Source organism: Catharus ustulatus, chromosome 1, assembly GCF_009819885.2.
Source record: "Catharus ustulatus isolate bCatUst1 chromosome 1, bCatUst1.pri.v2, whole genome shotgun sequence".
NCBI lineage: Eukaryota > Metazoa > Chordata > Aves > Passeriformes > Turdidae > Catharus > Catharus ustulatus.
In genome coordinates this window covers 122,747,409-122,774,546 of record NC_046221.1, presented here as the reverse complement: position 1 = coordinate 122,774,546, position 27,138 = coordinate 122,747,409, and the positions used below count along the sequence as shown (strand labels likewise).

At 41.1% G+C, this 27,138-nt stretch overlaps 2 long non-coding RNA genes across 2 annotated transcripts; both read right to left on the bottom strand.

Annotated features, from left to right (window-relative positions):
• Positions 1-1,014: 1,014 nt before the first annotated feature.
• LOC117005524 lies at positions 1,015-12,431 on the bottom strand. Its single transcript, XR_004419845.1, has 3 exons — positions 11,976-12,431; positions 11,140-11,281; positions 1,015-1,455 (listed from the first exon to the last, which is right to left on the bottom strand). It is a non-coding gene; the product is annotated as an uncharacterized LOC117005524 (long non-coding RNA).
• Positions 12,432-12,643: 212 nt separating this feature from the next.
• Positions 12,644-21,126, bottom strand: LOC117005522. The gene is made up of 3 exons (XR_004419844.1): positions 20,639-21,126; positions 14,430-14,590; positions 12,644-13,379 (listed from the first exon to the last, which is right to left on the bottom strand). It is a non-coding gene; the product is annotated as an uncharacterized LOC117005522 (long non-coding RNA).
• Between the last annotated feature and the right edge of the window lie 6,012 nt (positions 21,127-27,138).

The window sequence follows — 27,138 nt, the reverse complement described above, 5'->3', positions numbered from 1 at the left end:
AAAGAATTTCATTAAACAAAAGAAATATGAAACTAAAGTATTATGACCTTTTTATTTTCCCTAGCCAGTCCCCATTTCTGGCTGAATTTATTAGTTGATTTGTTTCAAAGTTCCCTAGTTCCAGTTCCCCCATAGTTAATTTACTCTACACAAAAGCTTATTTGCCCAGTTCTGAAACCAGTCTGAAATCTCACCTCTTTTGAGGTGACTAAATTTCTAAAAGTTGCAAGATTCAGAGAAAGTAGTTTGGTAAAAGATTGTGTTCTCAAATACTGTGTTTTTGTTTTTGGAAGAAAAAATATTAATGCTGTAATGCCTAGCCAGTGTTGTATAGGCAGTGGTAGTCAGTGAGTACAGTTAATATGTTGTAATAATATAATATTTCATATCCTGACCTTTGAAAATTGCTGTCATATATACCCTACACATAGTAAATCTGTTTCACAAAGGTTGGAAGAGTTTCTGAAACATTTTGTTCAAAATTACTGTGTGTTTGAGCAAAATAGAGGGAGAGATTTTATGGAAAAGAATGACATATTCTAGGAACACTAAATTATTTTTTGGCTGTCTTATTAAAAATATAATGTTTAAAGAGGCTTAAGTTTTTTTCCATTCCAAGAAGTGAAAAGCATTAAGGGACTGGAGCATCTCTCATGCAGAAAGGCTGAGGGAGCCGGGCCTGTTCAGCCTCAACAAGAGAAGACATCATAAATCTCTGTCAGAATCTGAGGGGAGGGTGTAGAGAGGATGGATCCAGCCCCTTCTCGGTGATGCCAAGCAATAGGACAAGAAACAATGGGCAGAAACTGATGCACAGAAAGTTCCAGCTGAGTATGAGGGAGAACTTTACTGTGCTGGTGACTGTGCCCTGGAACAGATTGCCCAGAGAGGTGGTGGAGTCTCCCTCACTGGAAATATTCAAGAACCATCTAGACATAATCCTGTGCCATGTGCTCTAGGAATGACCCTACTGGAGCAGGGAGCTTGGCCAGATGAGCCACTGTGGCCCCTTCCCTGGGAGTGGGGCATTACCCATTTTGTATGCCTGTGAATCACAGAATTCACAAAATCTCTGGATCTACATCTCTTCAAAGTTTTCACACTTTGACACTCAAAAAACAAAGCTAGATTTTACAGTATTTACAGACCATAATAACCCTAGACATAATTTCCCCACAGTGTTACAGCATTTGGGTTTGATTAATTGAATGCACACCATTTGTGACAACCATCATCCCTTTACTGCATGGCACCAACATGGATATTGAGCTTTACACACAGAAGGTCTCTGCCGGTCACCTGTAGCCCAGGCAGGAGTGGTTCAGCCCAGAAAGTCTCCTCTTTGTGTTAGGTAGGTCTTGTCTCAGTTTCCATATACACATCTGGTCATTTCTTTGCATCTGATACATGCAAGGGAAACCAGGCAATCTTAATGCCATTCTTTCATTGTGATTCCTAAAAACAGAGAGGAGGCAAAACAGTCCTGTAGAAATGAGTTTTCAGGGATCTATTCTATCAGTTCATCCCTGAGGTGCCTTAGAGTCTCACTCTGCTCTCTGCTTTCAAAAAATGTAGCTGGATAATTATTTGTATTAATTAATGATACTATTAATATTTATTATTATTTGGGCTGTGTGTGCAGAATGTATTACATTTGATGGTTTTAAAAAGTGCTTTACCATCTTTTTTCAGACCGATAAAAATAATGTTTGATTCCAAAATAACTGAAAATGGGTACCACAACTGAAAGCGGGCAGAGGTGCTACATGAAAATGTCATTGCAACAATCCTCACAGAGGAGAAATAATAATTACAGTAATTTCACAACCATAAGGCGCACCGGACTATAAGGCACACCCCCCAGGAGTTGGCAAAATTCGCAACTTTGTAGATCATATAAGGCACACCGGACCATGGGGTGCACTTTTTTTTTGCAGTGAGGCTCCGCCCCCAGCTCCCCCCGTGCCGGTTGCTGGCCAAGGCTCTGCCTCAACCCAGCAGCCATGGGCCCCCGGGCCCGCCTGGACCCGAGAGGGGTGGTGGTGCAGGGCCCCCGGCCCGCCTCCACCCAGCTGCCGTGGCACTGCCGGCTTCCCCCACGGTTCACGGCTCACACTTCCAGGGTGGCAAATGTCTCAACTTTGTCCGTCATATAAGGCGCACCGGACTATAAGGTGCACTTCTGGGTTGGGGGGAAAAATTTCAGTCAAAAGGGTGCGCCTTATAGTAATGCAATTACTGTAAATGCCTTGCAAACAGTAGGATCGAAGACTCAGAGTTGCTTAGTTTAAATGCTTCACCTCTTTAAGCCCACTATGACATATTTATAGGATAGAGACTGAAAGGTAGTCAAACTAAGCACTGACAGTCTAAAGTAAATGAAAATAATTAAGGCAGCAGTATAGTGTATAGTACAATTTATAGAAAGTCAGGATAAAAATAGGTGAGGATCAATATATATACTAAATTACACACATTGGTGACTATTTAACATCTTGTGTCTGTCATGTATTTGCTTTATTTACTGTGAAAGCTAGAAAGAAAAATGATCATAAAATATTGAAGAGCCAATGTAAATGGAAAAAATGTTTTCCCAAGGTAATGGACTCCTCCAGCTATTAGGCAATGAAGCAAAGTAGAAACATTTATTTTCCAGGCAGAAGGCAGTGCTTCTGAGATAAATTTCTATGATAATGAACATAAGGCAGACATTCACTATAATGAATCCAGAGGTATCTGGTTTTACCCTGAGAGCTCTGAGAGAGCAGGGATGGCTGTTCTGCAATGGCTGTGGTGCCCAAGCCCCATTTCCTACACCAGTCCTGCTGGGCTCTGTGTGCTCAGTGTCCATCTCCAGCAGCGTGTTGGCTCCTGGACACTGGTTCTAGCTGGGAATATACGTTTTCTTTCTCAAAGTGATGCTTGTAGCATGAGGGGCAGGCTCTGACAGACTGCTTTTACGGCACAAATGTCCTTTATTTGCTTCCTATGAATGAAAATCTTTGCAACAGAAGAAACTCTGACCCTCTTTCCCAATGATTTTTGTAGGTGACATTACTTTCCCCGTCAGTTATTTTTTTATGCAACTGTGGCCCACCTGCCCATTTGCTTCAGAATAGTATTTCCCCTCAACCTTCCAAACAGCCCTTCGGACAAGCCTTTAAACCCCCTTGCATGTGCATCTCCTGTGCTTTACTCTGGGCACAATCAGCACTTTGTTTTCCTGCTGACTTCTCACAGTTTAATTCTCAATATCTTGCGGTCTCAAATTTAATGTACAGTAATTCCACGACCATAAGACGCGCTGGACTATAAGGCACACCTCCGGGAGTCAGCAAATTTCGCAACTTTGTACCTTATATAAGGCGCACCAGACTATAAGGCGCACTTATTTTTTGCCGCGAAGATCCGTGCCGTGCGCAACAAAGTAACGAATTAGTAATGGAATCCCGTGATCGTGGAGTTTACTGGCAGGTGCTCAATTTGCAAACATTTTTCACAGATTGGTGTAGCCTTTAGACGCAGCCCCAAGCGCCCTCCCCGTGTGTGGGGCCTGGCACTCCCGCCCGCCCCTGGCTGGCAAGGTGGGGCTCGGGGCGGCCGCGGCTGCAGCTGCCCGCTCCCGCCCCCCGTTGCAGCTCGGTTCACGGCTCGCACTTCCGGGTTGGCAAATTTCACAACTTTGTACATTATATAAGGTGCACTGAACTATGAGGCGCACTTTCGGGTTCAGACCAAAATTTTAGTCAAAAGGGTGCACCTTATAGTCGTGAAATTACTGTATATTTGACAATACAGAGCATTTGAAAAATTTCCTGACTTCCCTACCTTTCTTAGCACTTCCTCTTTCTTTAATATTTGTTCAAGATTTTAACATTACTTTTATGAATTATCATATTTAAATATCACATTTGGCTAGGTTTTAATTTTTTTAAACATCTGCACACATATTTCTTTGTCAAATTAAAAAATATTTGCTTTTGCCTCTAGTAGTAATTTCTTTCTAATCCTTCAGGCAAACAGTCACTAGCCTGAAAATGTAAATTGGTATATGTGTTTTTGATTTTTTAAATAAATATTTCAGTGGGATATTGTCACTAAAATGCATTAGAAGTCAAATAAATAAGGAAATGCAACTTGATGATACTTTTAAAAATATGCCGGATAAACTTGAGAAAGTCAGAATTAAATAAAAGTTTTCGTCACTCTGAGCACTAGCTCAGATCAGGCTCAACTTCTCAAAACTTCTCCTTGCAATTGAAGCATATGTACCTGATGCTTGGACTGTTTGATCTTAAAATGTCACTGAGGCTATTTGTGCCAGGTCATATCACTTCAAACAAAGTATTTCTACTCTTCTCCCTCCTTTCCTCTTATCTGATAGGGCAATAGCTGTGCTAGTGCCTAATGTAAATCCATTAAACACCACTTTTATCTTAAATCACTGTTTTCCTAAATTGATACTACTATCTACTTTAAAAAATGGATATTGTGGATACAAATATATAATAATAGTAGTTATGAACACTTCTAGACTTCCCCAAATTGGTGTTAACACTTTGCATTTTCATTACCATTGCTCTGTTTTATGGGCATGGTTAATAAATACAGAAATACCTGCGGACTCTCCCTATGTCTGTGCTCCACTTCTGTGTTTGATAACTATCACTCAAGTTGTGTTAAAACATTTCATGACAAAAATAGGACTCGAACATCAGCTTAGGCAACTTTGTGATTCAGCTTTTCAGTATTTTATAGTCAGATTTGTTTGATTCAATTGTATTGGCAATGTGAAGATTTATGAGCATTCACGTGGCAGATGCAGGTACCTGACCTGGCTCTGTCTGCCCCAGGGTCAGATCTTGGAGCATTGGGTGGCAGGGATGTAGAAAGAGCTGGGGTAGCTGCATGCAGGCCAGGTGGTGACTTGAAGAAGTTTACTGTAGCTGTAGTGAGGCAAATCTATGCTATTGGCAGGTACTGGATGAGAAATCTGTTCAGCACTGCTGGTCATAGCATGGGTTTGCCAGCTCAGGTCTCAGTGAGGTTGGGGAGACAGTGCTGTTTGGTGAATTGCATTTGGTGCTGGCACTGAAACATGCAGAGTGGTTAAACCAACAAAATCCCCATCCAGCTGAAGGCACAAAAAACAGTGCAGAAAGGTGAATGTTGTGAAAAACTACCGCAGTCTGATATAAGGCATGTTGCAATGGTAAAATACATTGCTATGCTGTCCTTAAAAAGTAGGAAATTACATGTGATTGTCTAATTTGGATCTTTAATTTAAATTTGAACCTGTGTATTGCATACTTTCCTCTCTCATCATTTACAACTTATCCTTTTTAAACACAGTAATGTATCCTTAGCCCTAGATGAAACCAACTTTCTTGACTGGCTGAAAATCAGAAGTATAATAAACCAAATAGTTTCTTAGATTATGATTAATATCTATACAACAGAGAACTCAGTGAGTTGAAGATCATCACACAAATAAGTATGCTATCTTCTTTTAAGAAAAAGAAATCTAAACTACACTAGAGGTCACTGCAGGTGAACTTTAGAAATTCGGAACCTCTGAATTCATTTACAGGAAGCTCAGGAAAACTAATGTGGACTGCTGTAGTCGCCCTTACCTGCTATTTCAAAATATCCCCCAGTTTAGGTAGGGAAAAAAAAAAGAAAAATTAGTTCAGCTCTTGCAGACATATTACTGTCTGACAATATTTCAAAAGCTGTGCAAGCTGGTAATATCTACATGAGGGAGAGCAAAATTTAAAACCAGTCATTGTAGTCCCAGGCTAGAACTTCCTCTCCTGAGGGACACAAAGGATAGCCAGCAAAGGCTCCCAGATGACTGAATAAACACTGCTCTGCAGTTCCTTATGACTACAGTTCTTTTGTTTTGTACTACTGTGGTCATGCTTATTATTTCTGTGGTGCCCAGGAGGCCTGAGCAAGGCTAAAAATCCTATTTTGTACCTCTAAATAGCTACCTGGAAAGACAACTCCAGTTCCAGAGAACTTCCTGAGAATAGATTGCATTTATAAGATGAGTAAGGTTGTTTTCAATAGTGATGGGTAAGCATACCCAAACATATCCTCACAAATACACCATTATTCAACTAAAAAGATGTTTTCCAGGTAAATAAAGAAACATGTATATTCATATCAATATAGGAAGCTGTAAGTGTCTATCTCCTGCTTCTGAAAATTCAACTCTATGTACTTGGAAGTGGAAAACAACAGCTGGGAGGGAGGGAATTTGGAGTACAAAAGAACACCAGACCCAGCTGTAGATTTGCATTCTTTGACATCTGGTGCTGAGTAGACACTGGGGAATTCTGTGACAACATGAGATTTTTTGCATCTGTCAGCTAAATCTAGCAATTCTCTTTGGGACAATTGCATGGATGAAGTTGATCTCAGAGAGCTGTTTTAAGCCAGACAAAATAAAAGAAGAAAACTATATCTGATTCGAACCCTTAATTCACAGAGCTGGCAGGTTGCATGAATTGGAATCACACATCTGTTCTGCAAGAATTTGCAACATAGCTTCCATAAAATACCAACATGTTTGATTACTGGAGTGCTGTGACTTGGGGCCACTAAAGCCTTTTGGTGCATAATGAAAGGGGTCAAGAGTGTGTGCATGTGTGTGTCTGTGTGTGTGCACGTGTGTAGGTAATTCAATTAAAAGGACAAAGACCTATGCAGTGTAAGAAATGGACTTTCAACACTCCTCTGAAGATTATTGGAAAATCGTACTAAATCTAGATACTCACAAGGAAAAGAAGGGTTGTGACCACATGAAGTAATCCCCTGATTTGAAGTAATCCTGTCCTTACCTTTGTACTTTTACCTCATTCCAGTACAGCTGACCCTTTTTTTTTTGAGATGAGAAAAAATCTTGTGCCTTATGCCAAACCAGTTTGTGGTTTACATGCAAACAAAAGAGCCAGAGTTTGAGCACCAAAGACATTTCACACATCGTAAATCCTCATGTGCTCTCTGATCATTGACATTATATAGTGTTTGACACTACACATTGTAAAACATCACTGCCAAATGAATCAGATCACTAATTCATGGAATCTTACTTTAATCTCTGCTTCACAGTAGTTGCCATTCTTAAGAAGAAAGTTGCTTAATTTAATGGGATTCTTCTTCATATGCCACCAGGATAAACACACACCTCATATGAAAGCATTTAACCTTCCTTCCTCACAACTCTGGATAACTAGGGGTGGGTGTAGACAGGTCAGATAGTGGTGCTGTGAAGTCTGTGGCTGTGACCTTTCCACCTCAGACATCTGAGAGCAGACACTGCAGCAGCACTAATGAAAGTGCCCTTTCTCGATGAACTCATGCTTCACAGTCCCTGCCATGGTATATTGCATAATCTGAGGTGATGTAAAAATGATCCCCAGTGCAGAAGATGAAATAAGTCTCCTTCCTTCCTTCCTTCCCTCCTTCCTTCCTCATCTTCCTCTCAGATAGGCTGCTTGAATTGCTTTTGTTTTGGGATGACCCTTGTTCCAAGTGATTTCTGCACCAAAAGGAAAGCAAAGAGCTTTTTACAGCTGCTGCTGGTAAATCATGTGTGTGGACTCTTCAGATATAAATCAACAGGACTATTTCTATGCTGTTGTCTAATCCCCATTATCTGCACACACGAATCAAATTCAAGTAATTTTCAGATACAGTGATTAAACAAGTTACTGTGTTAGAATGTTGTTCTTTTAATGACAAGTGCCATTGTGCTATTGACATGAATATATGAAGAAATACTCTGAACTGCTTTGGCTACCAGTTGTCTCTTTGCAAAGTACAGTAATTTCACGACTATAAGGAGTACCCTTTTGACTAAAATTTCCCCTCGAACCTTATGGTTCGAACCTTATGCGCCTTATAGTCCGGTGCGCCTTATCTGATGTACAAAGTTGCAAAATTTGCCAAACCGGAAGTGAGAGTTGTGAGCCGTGGGGGGAGCCGGCAGTGCCAAGGCAGCCGGCTGGAAGTGGGCCCAGGGGCCCGCGGCACCGCCCCTCCCGGGTCCAGGCGGACCCGGGGGCCCATGGTTGCGGGGTGAATGCGGGCCAGGCGGTTCGCGGCACCCCATCTCCCGGGTCCAGGCAGTCCCGGGGGCCCATGGCTGCCGGGTCCAGGGGGGCCCGGTGGCTCGTGGCACCACTCCTGCTGGGTGGAGGTGGGCCCGGGGGCCAATGGCTGCCGGGTTGAGGCGGGGCCTCGTCCAGCAACCACACGGGGTGAGCTGGGGGCGGAGCCTCGCTGCAAAAAAAAAGTGCGCCTTATAGTCCGGTGCGCCTTATATGATCTACAAAGTTGCGAATTTTGCCGACTCCCGGGGGGTGAGCCTTATAGTCCGGTGCGCCTTATGGTCGTGAAATTACTGTAATCTTTGTGCTACATATGGGGTGGGAAATGTTTCTGTACTACAGCCCCTGACTCCTTTAATTACGGCTTATTACCCTGTGAAGGAAAAAAAGCAACTAAAGCTCTTAAATACCATATTAATGACAGCTATAAATGTAGATATTACCTTAGCAGTGCTGTAAGGGAGTCTGGTATGCTGAATAAAATTCCACAATTTTCTAAAAATACGCTGCTGTAACTATGAAACAGACACAGGTGGGAGCTTACCAGGAGAAAATAGGCTTGGTTGACAACTTGTGGCTGACAAATGTTGAAACCCAATTTCTGAGAAATACTCGGTTATAAATCAGGCATGAGACAAACTTTGCTCCCTTGAGACAACTGCCAAGTTTTTGCTCTGGATATAGATGCAGCTCCTTAAAAACAATACATTTACAGCCTGTAAGATACCTGCTATTTTTGATAATGATTCTCAACACGCTAATATTTTTTGTTTATATTAGAAAGTGTTGGTATGTCTGTGTGGTTTTTTTGTCTGTCCATATGAATGTAACCCTTGCACATACTATGCAATCTGTGGGGGCCACAGTAGGTGGTATTCAAGCCATGTAATTAATTAAGTCCAGGCCACCCTAAGGCACAAGTCCCAGGGCGTGCACACATCAACCTTTCTAAAACTGGATCACTAGTTTACAACACTGACACGCCTAAGCAAGGGACTGACATTAACCTCGTGATAGATTTAAATCATTCCAGGCAGTCTGTTTTGTATTTCCAAATGTGCCGTACTGTTCTAATGAGTTAATTCATTTGGTATCCATTTCCTCCTGTCAGCTGCTTTTGGAAAATAAATTGTGCATTGTTATCTTAGCCTTGTCTATCCTATTAATGGTTTAGGAAATGCAGCTGAAGATTATCTGGAGTTTTCTGTGGCAGAGGTTGACCTGTGACAATGTAATGATCAATCACATCTTGAAGGAGTCAGAAACTGCAAAATCATTATTCATTTTGTTTTCTGTCTGCAGTGCAGTTTTTTAAAAAAACGTTTTCCACCATTTGTGGAGAGGGGTAAAAACAAAACTGCTGTCCAGAATTTCTGAAAAACATCCATTTCAGTGTTTAAATGTCACCCACTCAATGAGGGTGGATATAGCAATATACTGCATATTCCACATTTCCCAGCAGTACGTTGGAAGTCTTCTCCGTTGCCTTCTTGTTTGGTGTTAGTGATTATATTGGCAATACCTGGATGGTTTCCAGTGTTTTGTGGTGCCATGTTAGGCAGGGTGTGAGTGGGGATGGATGAAGTGCTCCCAACCCCACAGGATCTGACAGCACCAGACTCACAAAATAGTGTTGTCCAGAAGGACCCTGGTGTTCCCCAAATGCTCATCTCTTTCAGCTCCCTGACACAGCCTTCAGCTGTCAAATCCTGTCCCCTGCTTCCCAACAGATGTTAAAGATGGCAGTACTTGTATCCTTTAATTCACTTTGGTGAGAGGCACTGCTTTTAACTGGTCCTGCCTGAGTTTGGAAAACAAAGCCACCCAGGGTGTCTCTGATTCCTGTTGAAGAGCTGGAAAAACTCCCACAAGAGACAATTCCTGTCTATTAATCTATTAGCTGGCAACAGTACCCTTCCTTATTCTTTCCAATCCTACCACCAGTTCCTCAAGCTCACCATTTTTCTTTACACATCTTCCTCAGTTTCCTAGCAAGCATTTCAAATCTGCTATTCTATGATTATTCCAGTAACTAATTTTCAGAAATGCCTAGGTATCTTTGCTCCCTGGTGATCTGGCTGTGTTGCCCATGTCAGCTTTTTGCACTGTGCTGTGTGCTAACCCTACTGCAGCACACAGCACAGTGTTACTTGTGCCCACACTCTCCCTTCTCTCCAACCACAATTAGATCATCTCAAAATATCTGTACTGCTCAGAGGCTCTAGATCTGATGTGAGGGTTCATAGATTAATTTAGCACAACTAGTTTATCTTGGGATTTAAACAAGCTACTATTTTAACAGCCCTGGATCTTTTTGGCTGTCCCTGTGCTGAAGTCCTATGCTTCCCATAGGATCTGTGGGAATAAAAAGTATATAAAAAGAAAAAGAAGCACAAAACTCTTAGCCTTTCAGCCCTTCATTTCCCTGTGACTTTCAGACAGTTCTGACTTGCACACTGGAGAGACTCAGAGTTATTTTTTATGAGAAACAGATTGAATGCACAGGTTTTCATTGATCTCAGTGCAAGTGAAGTTCACCTCTCTGAAGAATCCCCAAAGAGCCTAACATATGGTGCCAAGAATAGTCAGGACCTTGTACTTGAGTCTGTTTTCTCCTGCACTTCCTCTCTCCTCAGCATGTGGTGGAAAGACCTCTTTATTTTCCCTCATTATGCTTTTCATTGCTGCAAATGGCTTTGACCATTTTAGCCTTACTTTAACTTCAGTCACCGAAGTGGAGCCCTGAGTTGCCCTTTAATCCTGAACTGAAGGCTGAGTGGGAACAGAAGCTGCTTACACAGTAGTGAGGAAATCCATTCTCTGAGAAGGAATTCTCTACAGCCTCACGTGGCACTGCCTGAGCACAATCCTCACCAGCACTGATGTGATGCACAAATCTGAGCTGGGCAAAACAACTTGCACCCTGTGCACATCTGAATTTCCATTTTCTCAGAGTGTTCCACAGTGAGCATAAAAACCCCTCCCCTGGAGGTGCTGATGACTCTTGGATGGCTCTGTGTACCTTGTGTGGCCTGCATGTGCCTGGTTTTTTACTGGAGTCTGTGGATAGCTCATACTTCCCCTGGTGTTGAAGAGCTGCTGCTGCATGATGCTCCAGAGAGAAATGGGCCACAATTTGATGTCCATAAATAGCCTCTCAAGATCTGTGAAATAAAATGCTGTCAGTGCATCCATTTCAATTTTATCCTTATTTTTAAAAAATTCTAACAATAATAAAAAACATCCTGTGTTCGCTGTAACAAAAAGTGGTGAAGTCCCAGTGGAGTCTGGGAAATTGCATCAAATAAGCCAGCAGAGAATTTGGCCCATGAAGGGAAAAGAAGTCTCAATAATGTTATACTCTCAACATGAATGTTTGTTTTTCTTATTACCAGTACCAAAAGATAATTTTCTCTGTTCAGAATTCCACCTGCAGTTTTTACAACTGAATATAGCCTTTAAATAGAAAAATAAAGAGTATACTATGATACTTTACAATAAACATATTATTTTAACCTAATTTTCAAGTGAAAACATTTCCAAACTAAATTTCAGATAGTGTTTTATTATGTGCAAACCACTGTTGATATAATAACTTCTATTTTAGGTTGCTAGCAAAGAACAATGTGACCCATTTAAAAACTGGCTCACAGAAAAATATCAGCAAGCCATTTATCATTTCTATTTAATTTTGGTGATAAGCACCTTTTGATGGAAACATTTTCTTTGTTACAAAACTAACAGTAGCATAGGATATATTTGACCATAACACATGTGCTTTGCAATGGTACTGAGAAATGGATTTTCTGTTTGTTGCCAATTGTTTGGAAAATAAGTAATAAAAGGGAAAATTCTAACCTTTGAATTCTTCAGCAGATGGAGCCTGATTTTTGAAATCTCTGATTAAGAGGCAAATCACACTCACACAGTTGGATTGCTGCAATAGCTGGATACAGCTAGACAAAAACATCCAAGAGGGCTCTAGAGTGCATTGAAGGACAATAACATAAAAAAAATTACAAAATTAAAAATAATAATAAAAATTACAATAAATTTTCTGGTACAGGTGGCTGAGGAGGTGAAGAGGGGATGCTCTGCAGGATCTGATTTTCAAAAATGAACCACAGAATCACTGAATCACAAGGTTGGAAGAGACCTTCAAGATCATGAAGTCCAACCCATGCCCTAGCACCTCAACACCTTGGCACCAAACGCCATATCCAGCCGTTTTTTAAAACATGTGCAGGGATGGTGACTCCACCACCTCCCCATGCAGACCATTCGAGTACTTTTGGCAAAAACTTTTTCTTAATATCCAATTTCTCTTGGCGCAGGTTGAGTCTATGTCCTCTTGTTCTGTCGGTTGCTGCCAGGAGAAAGAGACAATCCCCACCTGGCTACAACCACCTTTCAGGGAGTTGTAGAAGTGATAAAGTCACCCCTGAGTCTCCTTTTCTCCAGGCTAAAGAACCCCAGCTCCCTCAGCCGTCCGTCATAGGGTTTGTGTTCCAAGCCCCTCACCAGCCTTGTTGCCTCCTCTGGATGCACTCAAGCATCTCGACATCCTTGCAAAACTGAGGGGACAGAACTGGACACAGCACTCAAGGTCTGGCCTCAACAGTGCTGAATACAGGGCAAGAATGACCTCCCTGCTCCTGCTGCCCACACTATTCCTGGTACAGGCCAGGGGCCATTGGCCTTCTTGGCCACCAGGGCACACTGCTGGCTTGTGTTCAGTCGGCTGTTGACCAGCACGCCCAGGTCCCTTTCTGCCTGGGCACTGTCCAACCACACCATCCTCAGCCTGTAACATTGCAGAGGGTTATTGTGGCCAAAATGCAGGACTTGGCACTTGGATTTGTTAAACTTCATCCCATTGGAGTCTGCCCATACATCCAACCATTCCAGGTCTCCTTACAGAACCCTCCTACCTTCCAACAGATCAACACACACTCCCATTTTAGTGCCATCTGCAAATTTGCTAATGGAAGACTCAATGCCCTCATCCATGTCATCAATAAAAGTATTGAACAGAACTGGCCCCAGCACAGACCCATGAGTGAGAATGTCAGGAGCAAATGGAACTCAGGATCCTGAGAGAAGACCCCAATTTAACAACCCTGGACATCAGGAAAGCAAACAATGGGACCTCCTTGGAAGAATGCTGTATGACAGTGTCTTGCAGAAGAGAGGAGGAGTTCAGGAGAGCTGACTGATTTTCAAGGATCATCTCTTCCAGACCCACGAGTTGTTGATCCCCACCTGCAGGAAGTAAAACAAAGGTGGGAGGAGGCCTGCATGGATCAGCAGTAAGCTCAAAGGTAAAAAACAAACATTCAGGAGGTGGAAGTAGAGTTAGGTAATACAGGAGGAAGATAGAGACACTGACCAAGCAGGAAGAAATCAGGTTAGTAAAGTCAAAGCCCACTTGGATTCTAGCTAGTTGTCTCTAGCTAGATACATGAAAGGCAAAAAGGGAGGTTTCTGCAGGTGCATCAGCAGCAAAAGGCAGACTGGGCAAAATGTTGACCAGCTGCTGAACAGGGCAGGCAGCCTGGTGACAGAAGGCACAGAATAAACCAGCGTAGTCAGTGCTCTTTTCTCTTTGGTCTCTACCGGTAAAACCAACCTTCAGGGATGTCAGGGATCTCCATGTGTCCCTAAGTGACATGGAAACATCTGGAATAAGCAAGGATTCCATTGCTGGAGAAGGACCAGATTAGAGAACACTTATACAGCCAGAATGAAGACAAGTCAATCTGATGGGATTTAACCACAAGTGCTGAGGGAGCTAGTGTCACTGCAAGACCTTTCTTGAAATGTCATCAGGGAAGGGTCCTGAGGACTGGAAGAAAGCCAGTGTCACTCATTTCTTTAAGAAGAAACTACAGATTGGTTGGAGAAGTGTATATTGTTATCTAGAGTTTAGAAAGGTTTTTGACACTGGCAGCTGTAACATCCTTCCTGGTAAATCAGTGATGTACAGACAAGATAACAGAACTGAGTTGGACTGAAAATTGCCTGAACTACTGGGCTAAATGGATTGTGATCAGCCACACAAAGTTCACCTGGAGGGCACTCACCAGAGGTGTGCACTGGAGATTGATACTGGGACCAAAAGTGTTTAGCATCTTGATAAGATAGCTGAACAGTGGGACAGAGTGCTTCCTCAGCAAGTTTACAGATGATAGAAAACTGGAACAGTGGCTGCTATACAAAATGCTTGTGACTGGAGAAACATGCCAAGAAAAGCCTCCTGGAGGTCAAAAAAGGGAAATGCCAAGTCAAAAGAACCCATAGAACTGCAGATACCTGTAAAAGCTGTGGGGTCAACCAGCTGGAAAGCAGCTTTAATCCAAAGGGCCTTCTGGGCTTCATTAGGAAGAGAATTGCCAGCAGGTCAAGGGAGGTGATCCTGCCCCTCTACTCAGTGCTGCTGAGACCACACCTGGAGTTCTGGGTCCTGTTCTGGGCTGTCCAAGAAAAGAGAGGTGTTGAGCTACTGGAGAGAGTCCAGTGCAGGGCCAAAAAATGGTTGAGGAACTGGAGTGTCTCCTCTAACAGGAAAGGCTGAGATAGTGAGATAATTGGGGTGATTGAGCCATGAGATAAGAAAGCTCAGGGGATCTCATCAGCGTGAATAAATACCTAGAGGAGGTAATTGAAAAGGATTGAGTCAGGACCTTTTCAGTGGTGCCTAATGACAAGACAAGAGTCAATGAAGCAAATGAAACACAGGAAATTCCACTTAAGTGTAAGAAGAACAGTACAGTAATTTCACGATTATAAGCTGCACTGACTATAAGCCGCATCTCCAGGTGTCGGCAACATTTCGTTCTTTGTCCATAAATTAGCTGCACCTGATTATAAGCCGCTCTGTCGTTCGCAGCGAGGACCCGCGTGCAACAAAGTTGCCAAGTAGTAACAGAATCGTGGGATTGCAGGGCTTACTGGCTCAGCTCAGGCTGTGTGGGCACGGAGCTGCTGACGGGGCCGGGTGGCCCAGCTCAGCGCTGCCGCTCAGCGGGGCCGCTCGGGGCCGGCCGCCACTGCCAACAGGCTCATTCGCCCCGGCCCGGCGCTGCCCCACGGTGGCAGGTGGGGATGGAGCTCGCCAGCACCCATGGTGGTGGCGGCAGGTGGGGATGGAGCCCGCTGGCACCCACAGCAGTGGCGGCAGGAGGGAAAGGAGCCCCCCCAGCTCCCGCTGCAGCAGCAGCAGGAGGGGAAGGAGCCCCCCCGCTCTCAGGGCGGCAGGCAGGGGCGGAGCCTGCCTGCTCCTGCAGCGGCGGCGGCAGGCAGGGGCGGGAGCCCCCCGCTTTCCACCCGGCCCCCGCCTCCCTCCCCCGCCGTGCTGCTAGCACGGAGCCCATCTCCACCCACCGTGCAACAGAGTAACCAATTTGTAACAATCGCTTAATCCCGGGTTTTATTGGTAGGTGCTCAGCTCGGCACCCTGGCTGGCACTTCCGGAGTTGGAAATTTCAGAAAATTTTTCACATATTAGCCGCTTCTGAGTGTAAGCTGTATTTCTGGGGTGGGAGCAAAATTTTAGTCAATATGGTGTGGCTTATAATTGTGAAATTACTGTAATTTCTATGAAAGTGGTTAAACACTGGCACAGGTTTCCTGGAGAGGTTGTGGATTCTCCATTCTTGGGGATATTCAAAACCCAATGAGACACATCTCACTGAAAATCTTAAAAGTCTTCAAAATCATCAAAGTCTTGAAAATCTGCTTTAAGCTGACCCTGCTTTGAGCAGGGGGTTTGGACTAGCTGGTTTCTAGAGGTACTTTCCAACCTCAGCCATTTTGTGAAATTATGGCTTATATAATAAACCAAAAAGTGTTGGCTCTGTAGGAAGCCCCATGTCCCTGTTTGGATGCACAGCTCTTCTGCTGCTAAGAAGCTCTGTTAGAAAGAATTCGTGTATAAACCTGCAGGATGTAAGTGCAGATGTGAGATCCTGACATCCAGGGGGTCAGCAGGGACCTTTTGGCACCTGATTCTGCGGTATCTGGGGGATGCTTTGCTGCTCCTCACCAGCTACATTCCCTGAGGGCTGGGCTTTCCCATCCCCAGGTAGGATCACAGTCAGCATGGTCCTTGGTCCATCAGTCTGCTGGAGAACAGGAGCGAGCTGCTGGTAGGGAGCAGCAGGCTCTGCTGGCATTGAGGCACCTGGGAAGCCCTTCTCTCAAGGAGAAGCTGCAGCTGATTTTTCCAGCCTACTTTCTAGACCTTTTGTGCTGATCTCACAAAGCACGAAGGGAATAGAGCAGGCCTGGGAATATGAAAAAATATCTCCCCCAGCCTTTTACATACTGAAGAGAAGGGAGTATGTAACAGCATGACTTTTGTACCAGTTCCATAGAGGAAAAACCACTTTGGAAAGCAGCTTTCTCATTGTTCAGGAAAACTAATTTTCTCTGCAGGTTTGAATTAGACAAAGTAATTTTATTTTCTCTCCAAGTTTCTATTAGTGTTATGACTATTATCAGCAATGAATTGTTTTGAACACCAAGCATAAGAAGAAAGGTATGGTATTTTTTTTTTCACATCATCCTTTTACTAGTAAATTTTGGGCTAGACCACTTACTTTGTTTATGATTAATGCATTCATGAGTCTTATTTTCAGTAGCTATGAAGAAAATGCATTTTAAAGCAAATTGAGGTAGGTGATCTCTTCTGTAGTGCATTTTCAATTTCTGTAAGGACGAGAAGCATTCTGTGTTCTGCAGTACAATTTGACAACTAAAAAAATCCCCAAAACAATTCAATAAAAAAGAAAGATAAAAACAAGATAACAGAACATATGGGAGAGATACAGCCATGCTATTAGTGTCCAGTTAGCTAATTTTATTGGGATTTCCAGCATATGAAAGATGAATATGATAACTAGTGGGGATATAAAGATGTTGTGATATTAATAAGAATGTAATTCCATAAGAAACTGTCTTGTGATTTATATCTAACTAATAATATTACTGAAATGAGGGTAATGAAGGCAATCAATCCTATATAATACATTTTTGTAAATCTGATTCTCAAAGCATTTCTGATAGAAAGAGGATAGATTTGTCTTCTCCCAGCAATCCCTGCTGACAAGAGAACTCCCACTGAAATCAAATCACAAGCAGATAGGTGAGTAAATAACCCTCTGTGGGTGCACTTCTGCTCTGCCTTGCTCCTCTAGTTCCTCTCTCATCACAGTGTCCTTAGAGTCACATTTTCTGTAAGAAAACTGCTCCAGTGCATCTGGAGCACAGTCTCAGCCCTTACTGCTCTACTAGTGAACTCTGCCTGCTATGAGAGGTGCCTTTGCTCTTGCTAATTTGGGTACAGATCACAAAGTTCTTTACTGTCCAATACCAGTCTCTCCAGACCTTTGGGTATTTATGCAATTAGCTGGTCTACACTGCACCCCACGCTGCTTGGTTTTACTGATATTACACTAAGGGAAGGCAAGCTTCATTTCCCCAGTCTTTAGGAACACTGCAGACTGCAGTGCATGTTTTCCCATCCCAGCTTCCCTTTCTCTAAGCAGCTGAAATCAGTTAGATTTAGCAGATCCCTGAAAGCATACAGACACTTATTTCCCTCTTTGTTCCCTTCCTTGTCTGTTTCATTACCCATTTTCCTTGGAAAGGAACTTATAATGTGATTTATAATATGTATCGTTGTAGCATTTTGAAGAACACCTATTTCTTCAGAGAAAAGTCATGGGATATGTTTAAAAACACCAAAATTTTAGAAATCTAGCACTTTTTTGCTTTGCTTGAAATGCAGAGTCATAGTTCTCCTTATGAGACGATATCTACAATTAAATTACTAATTTTGTGGATGTTAAAGTATGACCTCTGGTCTAGGTAGACTGTGAAGAGAAGCTCCCAAATGCATTTATCTCCTCATGCCAAACCCCTTCCTCTTCAGGATTCTGGAAATGGACATTCTAGCAGAGATTTCTGTCTCTGTCACCATGCTCATTTAAGTCAATGGCAATAACCTTTTTGATGTCAGTGAGGCAGGACAAAATCTTGTGTAAACAGCAGTGCTCACATTTTTCCTCATCTCAAGAACCTTGCTGACATCTGACTTAACACCTTAGATATCCCCCTTGTTCAAATACTTAAATAAGCACAGATATGTGACAGCAAGGAGGTATAATGGTGAAGAAAAGAATGTGAATATAAGGCTGGATTAAAGGTGTAGTGCTATAGACAAGATCATAACGTCTATTTTTCTGTGCAAGTTTTTTCTATATCTCAGTCCAAGCAGCTGCCGAGGCAAGCAGCGTGAAGCACAGGAGATTAGGGGCAAAAATATATTTGAACCATCAGATGCTTGGGAAAACTGCAGACTTATCTGAGCTTGCTGAGAAGAACCTGAGAAATTACATGGACTGGAGAAACACCAGTGACACAGCAAACAAGAGAATGGCTACTGGTTTCAAAAGAAACGCAGTTGATTATATTTTGTCAGAAAAGGAAAGATTTTAGTCCTGACTATTTTTTGTGTTTGAGGTTACTTTCAAAACCACTTGGCACAGAGAAGATTAGATCCTGGTACTGTTGTGCTGTCATCACTGTAAATTCATTAATGTTTCACTGAACTGTTTTCTAATGCCATTGGACTGCCCCATGTCACATGTGTTGTGTCTATGAATGCTCTCTTTGTCTCCCTGCGTAGCAAGGAAGGTGAAAGGCACTGGAATTGAAATCATTCTTCAAGCTGAGAATCTTTGCAATCATAAATAAAGTCAGTCCCTTCAGCTTAACATTCATTGCCTCCTTTCTCATTTAAAAACAGATGTCAGCACAAGGAGAAGGCAGGTGCAGAGTGCCTCTTTCAGCTGCTTTTGAAGGAAAGCAGGAAGTGAATAAGTCACAGGGAGCTGTGCTGTTTGGATCTTTAGAAAGCATTTATATCTTCTAGATATGTTCCTGCTAATGAGGGTGTGAGATGCCAGCTCTTTGCAAGTTAGATAGAGCATGCACTCTCATCAACTCTGATGGATGCAGTGTGTATGAGAATATAATTTAAACATGAGGATATGAGGAATGATTTATTAAGTTACCACAGAAAGTACTTAAAGAAAAAAAAAGTCTAATACTAGAAAAAAATGTCTAGTGTAGTTGAATGCTATATAAACTACAACATTTGTTATAAACTGGAAACTCCCAAATGGATGCTCTCCATACACTGCATCACTGTCTGAAAATGCATATAAACACTCTGAATAGTAGCTGTAAAATATTACCATTTACAACAGCCAGAGTCCTGAACCTAATGAAGGCTGCAAACTGATTGTTGTCAATTGCATTATTGCTGTTAAAGCCAGCAGCAATGTTTTCTGAGAACATACTATGTTTGGGTGTGTGGTGAGAAGCTGACTACTGCCATTTTTCCCTTAGGCAATCCAACTTGCACACAAAATAGTGTCCTTTTTTAATGAGGGCAAGATCAGACACAATATGATCCGTGGTCTCTACAAGATGCCAGAGGTGAGGTGAGCAGAAAAGAATAAACAGCACTATAGCCCCTCTTTCTTGTCTTTCCACATCTATCAGGTTTGATGTGGGTGGAAACACGCTATTCTTTGTAAAGAGCTGGCACAATTTGCCCTCATTAGCAAAGCATGCCCACTTTTTTTTTGCCATTCTTGCTGTACCTCATTTGAAACGACACACTGCAGGGATTTTACAGGGTCTGGGATTTTAACTATGAAAGGAGAAGTTTACAAGAAAAACGCCTGAAGCTTCCTGGATTTGATGCACTGCATTGTCTGGCATGGATTTCACTTTCCCTGTGACACTGAAAAAGCACTGCCACAGAACAACTTGCTTTGATGCCCTATGCTAGCAAAGAAGTTCTGTGATAAACAAGCTTTTAATCCTGTATTTCCACACTTTTACTAAGCAAATCACAACTTAACAAAGCTGCATGTCAATGACTGTGCCAAAAGCTCAGCCCTGAACAGAGGTGGTTAAAGAGCGTAGGAGAAAAAGTGCTCACAGGAAGCACACAGTAGAATTGTACTTTAGAAGCTTTGTCAGTACTTTGATTTAGTGCCATCAGTCCTACTGCAGCAGGCCTTCTACTAAGTGCTAGTGTAGACAGTCCAGGAAAACTCCCAAGAAGCTATAAATGATGCTTGCGACCTGAAAAGTATCTTCTGCCTCCCTGAATTCTAAGGAGGGATCTGCCAAAGCAAAAAACGTGCCGGGACTCACGAGGAGGCTGCCCTTTCATATGATAAGGTCTCTATTCAAAGAGCTGTAGTGTAATCAAAGTACCTAAGTAGCCAAAAGTCAGCATCAGATTTTCAGATTTTTCTAGCCCCTTCCATATGATGCCAGTCCACATATGTCACAGAGGTGAAGGGCCATCTTCTGCATGAAGGGAATACCCAGCACTAAAATGTATGTTAACACACCCAAGACAGAGTTTTTCAGTGCTAAAATTAGCAGTTTGGGAAGCAGCACAGGAATGTAAGCAGCAGAGGACCTTTTCTGCTTACCTGAAAGTTGTCTTGCTGCCTGAAATCTTCACAATATCCTGAAGTATTGCACTGGCTCCTGGTGCTACTCCTCTGTTCCTTTTTCAGATGAAGAGACGCTGAGCTTATCTGCTTTGCTGGGGCAGATACAATAAAGCACACTGTGCTACGAACTAACTCCCTTCCTGTGGAACAAACATTAGGAAGCAGCTGAAGAGATATTCAAGACTCCCGTGTTTCAATGTAAACCAGAAAAAGCCTGCTTTCAGATTCTTGAACAAGAGGGTGCAGACTGTGTAATGCAAAATCTAATCGCAAGAATTAAAAGTCTGATATCAAAGTCTTCTTTTTAGTGAAGAAATCTCTGATGCTCTCCCTCTTGCCCTTTTTATACAGAACTGAAGTACACAGATGCACTATAGGACATTGGTAAGGTATCAGAGCCACTGCATGGCTCTAGATTACTGCACAGAAATCTGGAGCATTTTTGGAAAATATTTCCTTTTCAGTGTGGGAAAGTACTTTTATTTTTAATGGTAGCTGTTTGAAGTTGTTCAGTGGCTTGGAAAGTTACCAGTTCCTTTTAATTTTGAATATGAACATTACTGTGTCTGTGCAAGATCTCAATTTTTTGAGGCTGTGGTTCTTTTTACCACACATCTAATCTGAGTCAAGTACTACATTATTTTTTATGATATTATCACCCTGGAAGAATATTAATTCAGGAAATCAGTGTTCAATGTTTCTATACAAAACATTTAAATTAGAACAAAAGCAGTTGCTTTTTCCTAGTTACATACATGACATCTGATTAACAATTGGTAAAATATAAATCTGAATGGAAATATCTCCTCTTCCAAGGTTCCAGTTGATCAGTTTTGAATTGCCAGACCGAGGATGTGAGCTAAGAGCCTCTTTAGCAGCATTACAGTGACACACTGCCTGTCATCTAGTGCCTGTCCTCCTTTTAAGTACTTGTTCCTTCATAATTATTATCTGCAGTTGGCCACTGGACTTTGAAACTGCAAACTGCTTTCCATATCTTTTGTTTCCTAGTGTATATACATTGAAATCACACGGTTTGTTATCTGTCACTAAGATTACAAGCAGCATGACTTAAAAAGAAAAAGGTAGAAAAATGTCAATGAAAATAGGAAGCTTTTTACTCTCTATAAAATGTGAGACGTCTCTGTAACCAAAAATAGAGCAATAGTACTAGCAATCTGGAGCTGATTCACTGGTGAATAGAAAATAAGTAGAAAAAGACTAAACAAATATTGCTATGTAGTAGAAATGTCAGGCTATAAAAATATTGATGTACACTTCAGGAAAAATCAATAAGCAGGTTTTGCACAAATTTGTAACAATTTTTAAACTACATTAATCAGAGAAGAAACTCAAAGTCATTACTAGATCAGACTGTGCATTTTTTGATGGTGTTAAAGAGATAAAATATTCATAAATATTTTCAGGGTTTTATTTCTGGGGAGGAGGCCGATCTGCTTACATCATGTGTGGTTAAAGAATTTTGCATTTTATAATAGCTAAGTGGTACTGTGCAATAACATAAGGTTAAAATCTGATTTAAATGTATGTACCTGGATAGGTACTTACCAGGTTCTTGTGGGAACCTGGAATTTTACAAGAGTTGGCTGCACAGATCTTTAGTCTGTTCTGTAAATTTTTAATGAATACAGGAAAATGTTATAAGACATAAATAATGTTAGCATTATGTAAATATTAAATAAAAAAGAGAGAAATTAGATAATTTAGGTAATTACTGTTTTGAAAAAGTAGCAGTAAAATATAAGAGATATGAGACTACAGTCATAAAAACTTGATGTGGAGGACTAATGCTAGTGACATTAGTTTTACTAGAAGTGTGCCTTGTCAAAGAAACCTATAATGAGATTACAGACTTGTTGAGGCATATGATTTGTAAAAAAAAATCTGATTATAAAGGAACACTAGGGCTCATTCAAATGAATAGTATTTTAGATCAACATAACACAAAGTTTTAATGCAGTCTGTCCACATTCTGTAGAATGGCTCCTGGATACCCTGACTCACAAAGAGGATTTAAAGTTTATACTAAATTGCAGCAAACAAGAGAGCCAGTATTCGACTCTACATCAAAAAAAAATCCTAACGTGAATCCTAAATGTGCAGATGAAAAAGAAATAAGTGTATACCTAGAGGCAAAACAAGAGCTACTCAGGAGAATTCCAGTGTCCATATTTTGAATGTGAAAAATGGGAAAATGTGCAGAAAAAAGCTAAACCCAAGATATTTTGGTCTTCACTCTATAGTAAGTGTTAATGAGCTCCTTTTGTTTAGACCTCGCAGACATGGCCAGACTGACACAGGTGAGTACATTAGAGAGAAAACACAAAGCAATAAAGTCCCTCCTGTCAAGGCAAACAAGCATAACATGAACTGAAAGTTAAAGCCAGAAAAATTCAAATTAGAATTGAATACCCATTAGTTAATACTGAAAGAGATTAACCACTGGAACGAGCTCTCAAAGTAATGAGTTCTTCATGTCTTGATGTCTTCAGGTCAGGCATTTCTGAAAAATGTGCTGTGGCTGAACGCAAGTTATTATTTATTGATAGCCAAATAATTAACTTAATACATGAGCAATTGTGTGAAATATAATAGCTTGTGATATAGAAAGACAGATTGCACTCTGAATGTATGATTTCATAGCTTTTCCAGAACAGGGCACACAAGCACTTTACCAGCTATGGATGTTGGCACATTGGTATGTGAAACTTAATAGAATGAATGATGAACTGACACTCTTTTCACCATCATTTCACAGACTCAAATATGTTGTTATCTCCTTGCCACTTCATGCTAATCAGTGCTTCCTCTTTCTCACAAGCTTCCCAGCTGAAAAGCCAACACCTGTAAGCCAACACCTGCTTGTGCTCTTCTAGTGAAAAAATGATCAGGCCCATTATTTAGTTCATCCTCTCCTTTTATTTTTAACTGTAGAAGGTATTAGATCTTTCCCTGATTCAGTGCTTCCCTTTGAAACATTTAATTAGCAAGTGGTGGATTTAACATCTATCAGTTCCACTGACAAAGAGCCACTCCTTTTCAATAGCTATTAGATGAAATTCATAATCCTTCAAGAATCTCATATAATGTTAAAGATCTGAAATTATTACAGCTAGGTAAATGCGTATTTATCATCTCCTTATTGCAGATTTCCCCCTGAGCTTCCCATCTTCTTCCTTTAATTTGCATCTGGGTGTATCATTAGTTTTGCTTCCTTCCTAAAGAAATAAAGAAATAGGAGTTTTGCCATGTCAGGGCCCTTGATTATCTGCATTCAATTACTTGCATTCTGTGTTTCAGAGACAACTTATTTCATCCTTTAACTGCCTTTTCCTTTCAGTCCGGTAGCAGGAAAAAAATCTCACTTCCTTTCTAGTCTTCTGTTGTCTTTAGGAATTCACTTTACTTTTGTGCTTACTTTACTTCATCAGCAATTCCTGTTGTCTCTACCATTTTCTGTAATTCTTTACACATTTTTTTTTCCCAGACTCCATCCTTTTAGGGGAAGGAAAAGCTCTGGGAGACTACATAGATTACTCTCTAAATTTTTTAGTGTGACCTTAAAAACACTTGTACTTCGTTATTATTTCTTCTGTTCCCTCTTGATGGTAGTTTTTTCAGTCCTTAAAAATGACTTCCTATTACTTGTGTTTTCTTTAAAAAGCTTTTCTTTTAAAAAAACACTATCCCTCTGTAGTTTTAGTGTCCTCAAGCTATATGTCTAAATTCTCAGGGGCAGCCATAATAGTCCTGTTTTACTCTTTTGAACACTGAGAGAATACACACCAATTATGCCCATAGGTTTGTGACTTGTTCCCATTTTCTCCTCATCTCTTGTGCATGTAAAAGGTTTATAACCACACTGTAGAAAAACATCTAGATCAATATGTTGATCTTTAAATTCCCCACCCAAACCTTGCACGTTGTAAAGTGAAACATGTGAAGTGTGTTTAGGGCCAGCCTGCTGGTCCTATTAGCTGCCAAAACCAGGATGTGCAAATTTACACTTACAGACCATAAAAGCACACAAGGCCATGGAAACCACCCTTTGGTGTAGATGTAAGGGGAAATTGGGATTCAGCTGAGATATTTTTGCAATGTTTGCAGGATGGCATTTGCCAATGTAAACCTGAATTGCAAAGATACACTGTCTTTCACTGTGAATGGTTTATTTTTGCTATAAATGGCCCCTTTTTTGGAAATGGTCTCCCTTTACCTTTTCATCTTGGACTGTTTGAAATACCAAACAAAATTTTCCGTTCTGTAACACATTACTACAGATGAAGAAAATAAAAATAGGCAAATATTATTATTCCAGAAATACTGGAATATTATTTCTTACAATGAACTAGTTCCTTTTAAAACGTGCAGAGATTTTCAATATTGGCACATATAAGCTTGTGCTTTAAAAAACAAGAAACTCTGTGTTTACGCTTCTAAACTTGGAAAAGAATCAAACTTATTTGAGAGTGTAATCTGGCAAGAAATAAAGATAGAAACAAGGCCACGTGGGAGATGTTTGTTGGTCAACCTCATAGTCAACACAGGAAGAAAAATAGGAAGCCCTGGAAGCACTGGAAAACCTAGATGCTCCAGGTCCCTTCAGCTGCCTGTCTTGCTGCATGGACATTGCCTTTTCTTTCAGGACACGTTGGCAAGAGCAGAGTGCAAAAGCATAAATAGACTCTAAATCACCTCAAATGGAATGCTCTAATATTCCATCAAACAATTCCCTCCTTATCAAAATATTAAATCTTGCATGCCCTCAACTACTCTATGTTGGCAGCAACGTAATAAAGAAAAAAGTGGATAATACAGAAATATTATCATCTCAGACTCTTGAATTTCTCATCCCTTGCACCAAGGAAATGACTGTCAACTCTGTGGCTGCAGAGTCATGCAGGTAGGAATGTATAGTCTAAAATAACTTGCATGTAATTCTGCTTTTCTTTTTCCCCATAGATTTCTTAGTAATCTCTACAGTTCTCTGCTCTGGAATCTCCCTTTTCAGAGTGGTGAAAGCAGTAAGTAAAGTTGTGGACATGTAACCTCTTAAAAAATGTTGCTAGTCATTAATGACAATTGTCACATACAAATTTTTCAGCATTCGGATGGAGAATATTGGTTCAGGCCCAGTTCTCCCAGTATATACTTTTAAAGGTGTATGGTGGGAAGATATATTATCTTCTAAAAGGAATTAAAATAATGTAGAACAAAAAAGTTTAGATATAGAAAACAGAAGAATATTTGCTCGGGATCTTACCAGGGTTAAGTATTATACTAACCATGTTTCAAAATGTCAATTCTTGTTTGACAAAAGGAATGTCAGAGACTACACTGCTTCTGAACTACTGTTGTGTGAGTTCAAAGAGGAACTATTAAGCCCTGGATCTGTGCCTGAGCTTTTTATTCCTGGTACTATCAAAGGGTGTGATCATTAATCCCAGTTAAACAAGAAGTCAGCATGTTCCACAGAATCAAAGGGTGAACTGGGATTCAGGAGAGAGATGTCCTGCTCCTGCTTCCGTTGATGAGGTGTTATGTCACTTATAAAGGTCGTGTTGGTTGAGCTTCTCCTACTTTTTGTTCAGCAATTTAATATTAGCTTGGGGGCCATAACTGTACCTATCTATATATTTTTCAATGTGTTGAGCTAATGTAGCAAACATTCATGGGCAGTGCATTTTCACAGAATAAAGAGTGCATTTATATGTATTACAGTTATATATTTAACATTTTTTTATTGTAAATTCAACTACTGAGAGCTTCTACATCAAACAATTTTTTGTTTGCCTACATCATTATAGATCAAATCCCACTGATCTTGAACAAATCTTAGATCATGCCACCATCTCCATCTGATTGTCTCAGCCCTTTTACTTGAAGCTGGGTCAATAAATGAGTGAGTTGGTTGGTGTAGAGATTGGCAAGGACAATATCTGCATTTGTGATTGGAGTTTAAAGTGAGGACTCAGTCCCATGGTCCATTTCCTTGTGGAGAAGTGAACTCCTTTGTTACTTACATACTTCACCATTAAAGAAGTCCCACGAACCTTCAGGGGAATCTAATCTGTTGATTAGACCATGCTATGCCTAACAGATACTAAGGAAGAAACAGGATATTTGCACAAGAACTACTCAACAGACATATGGGAATAAAGAAATGTCAATTATTCAGTAAGGATTTACCTGCTATGCCTAATTTTGCAGAGGTATATGGAAAGTATTGAAAGGTTAAAAGGAAGCACAAGAAATATATGGCAAAGCTATGAAAAGAATTTATTGCAAGACAGGAACACAGGTCTGATAAAGTTGCCCCTCAAAAGCATGAAATTCTAGAACAGACATCCCACAGGAAGGTTACTGCAGGAAAGGACTTAATAAAGAGCGTGAATGAATGAAATCCCGTATTTCAAGGACTAAGGGAATGAACCCAGCCTCCTAGGACTGTTTGG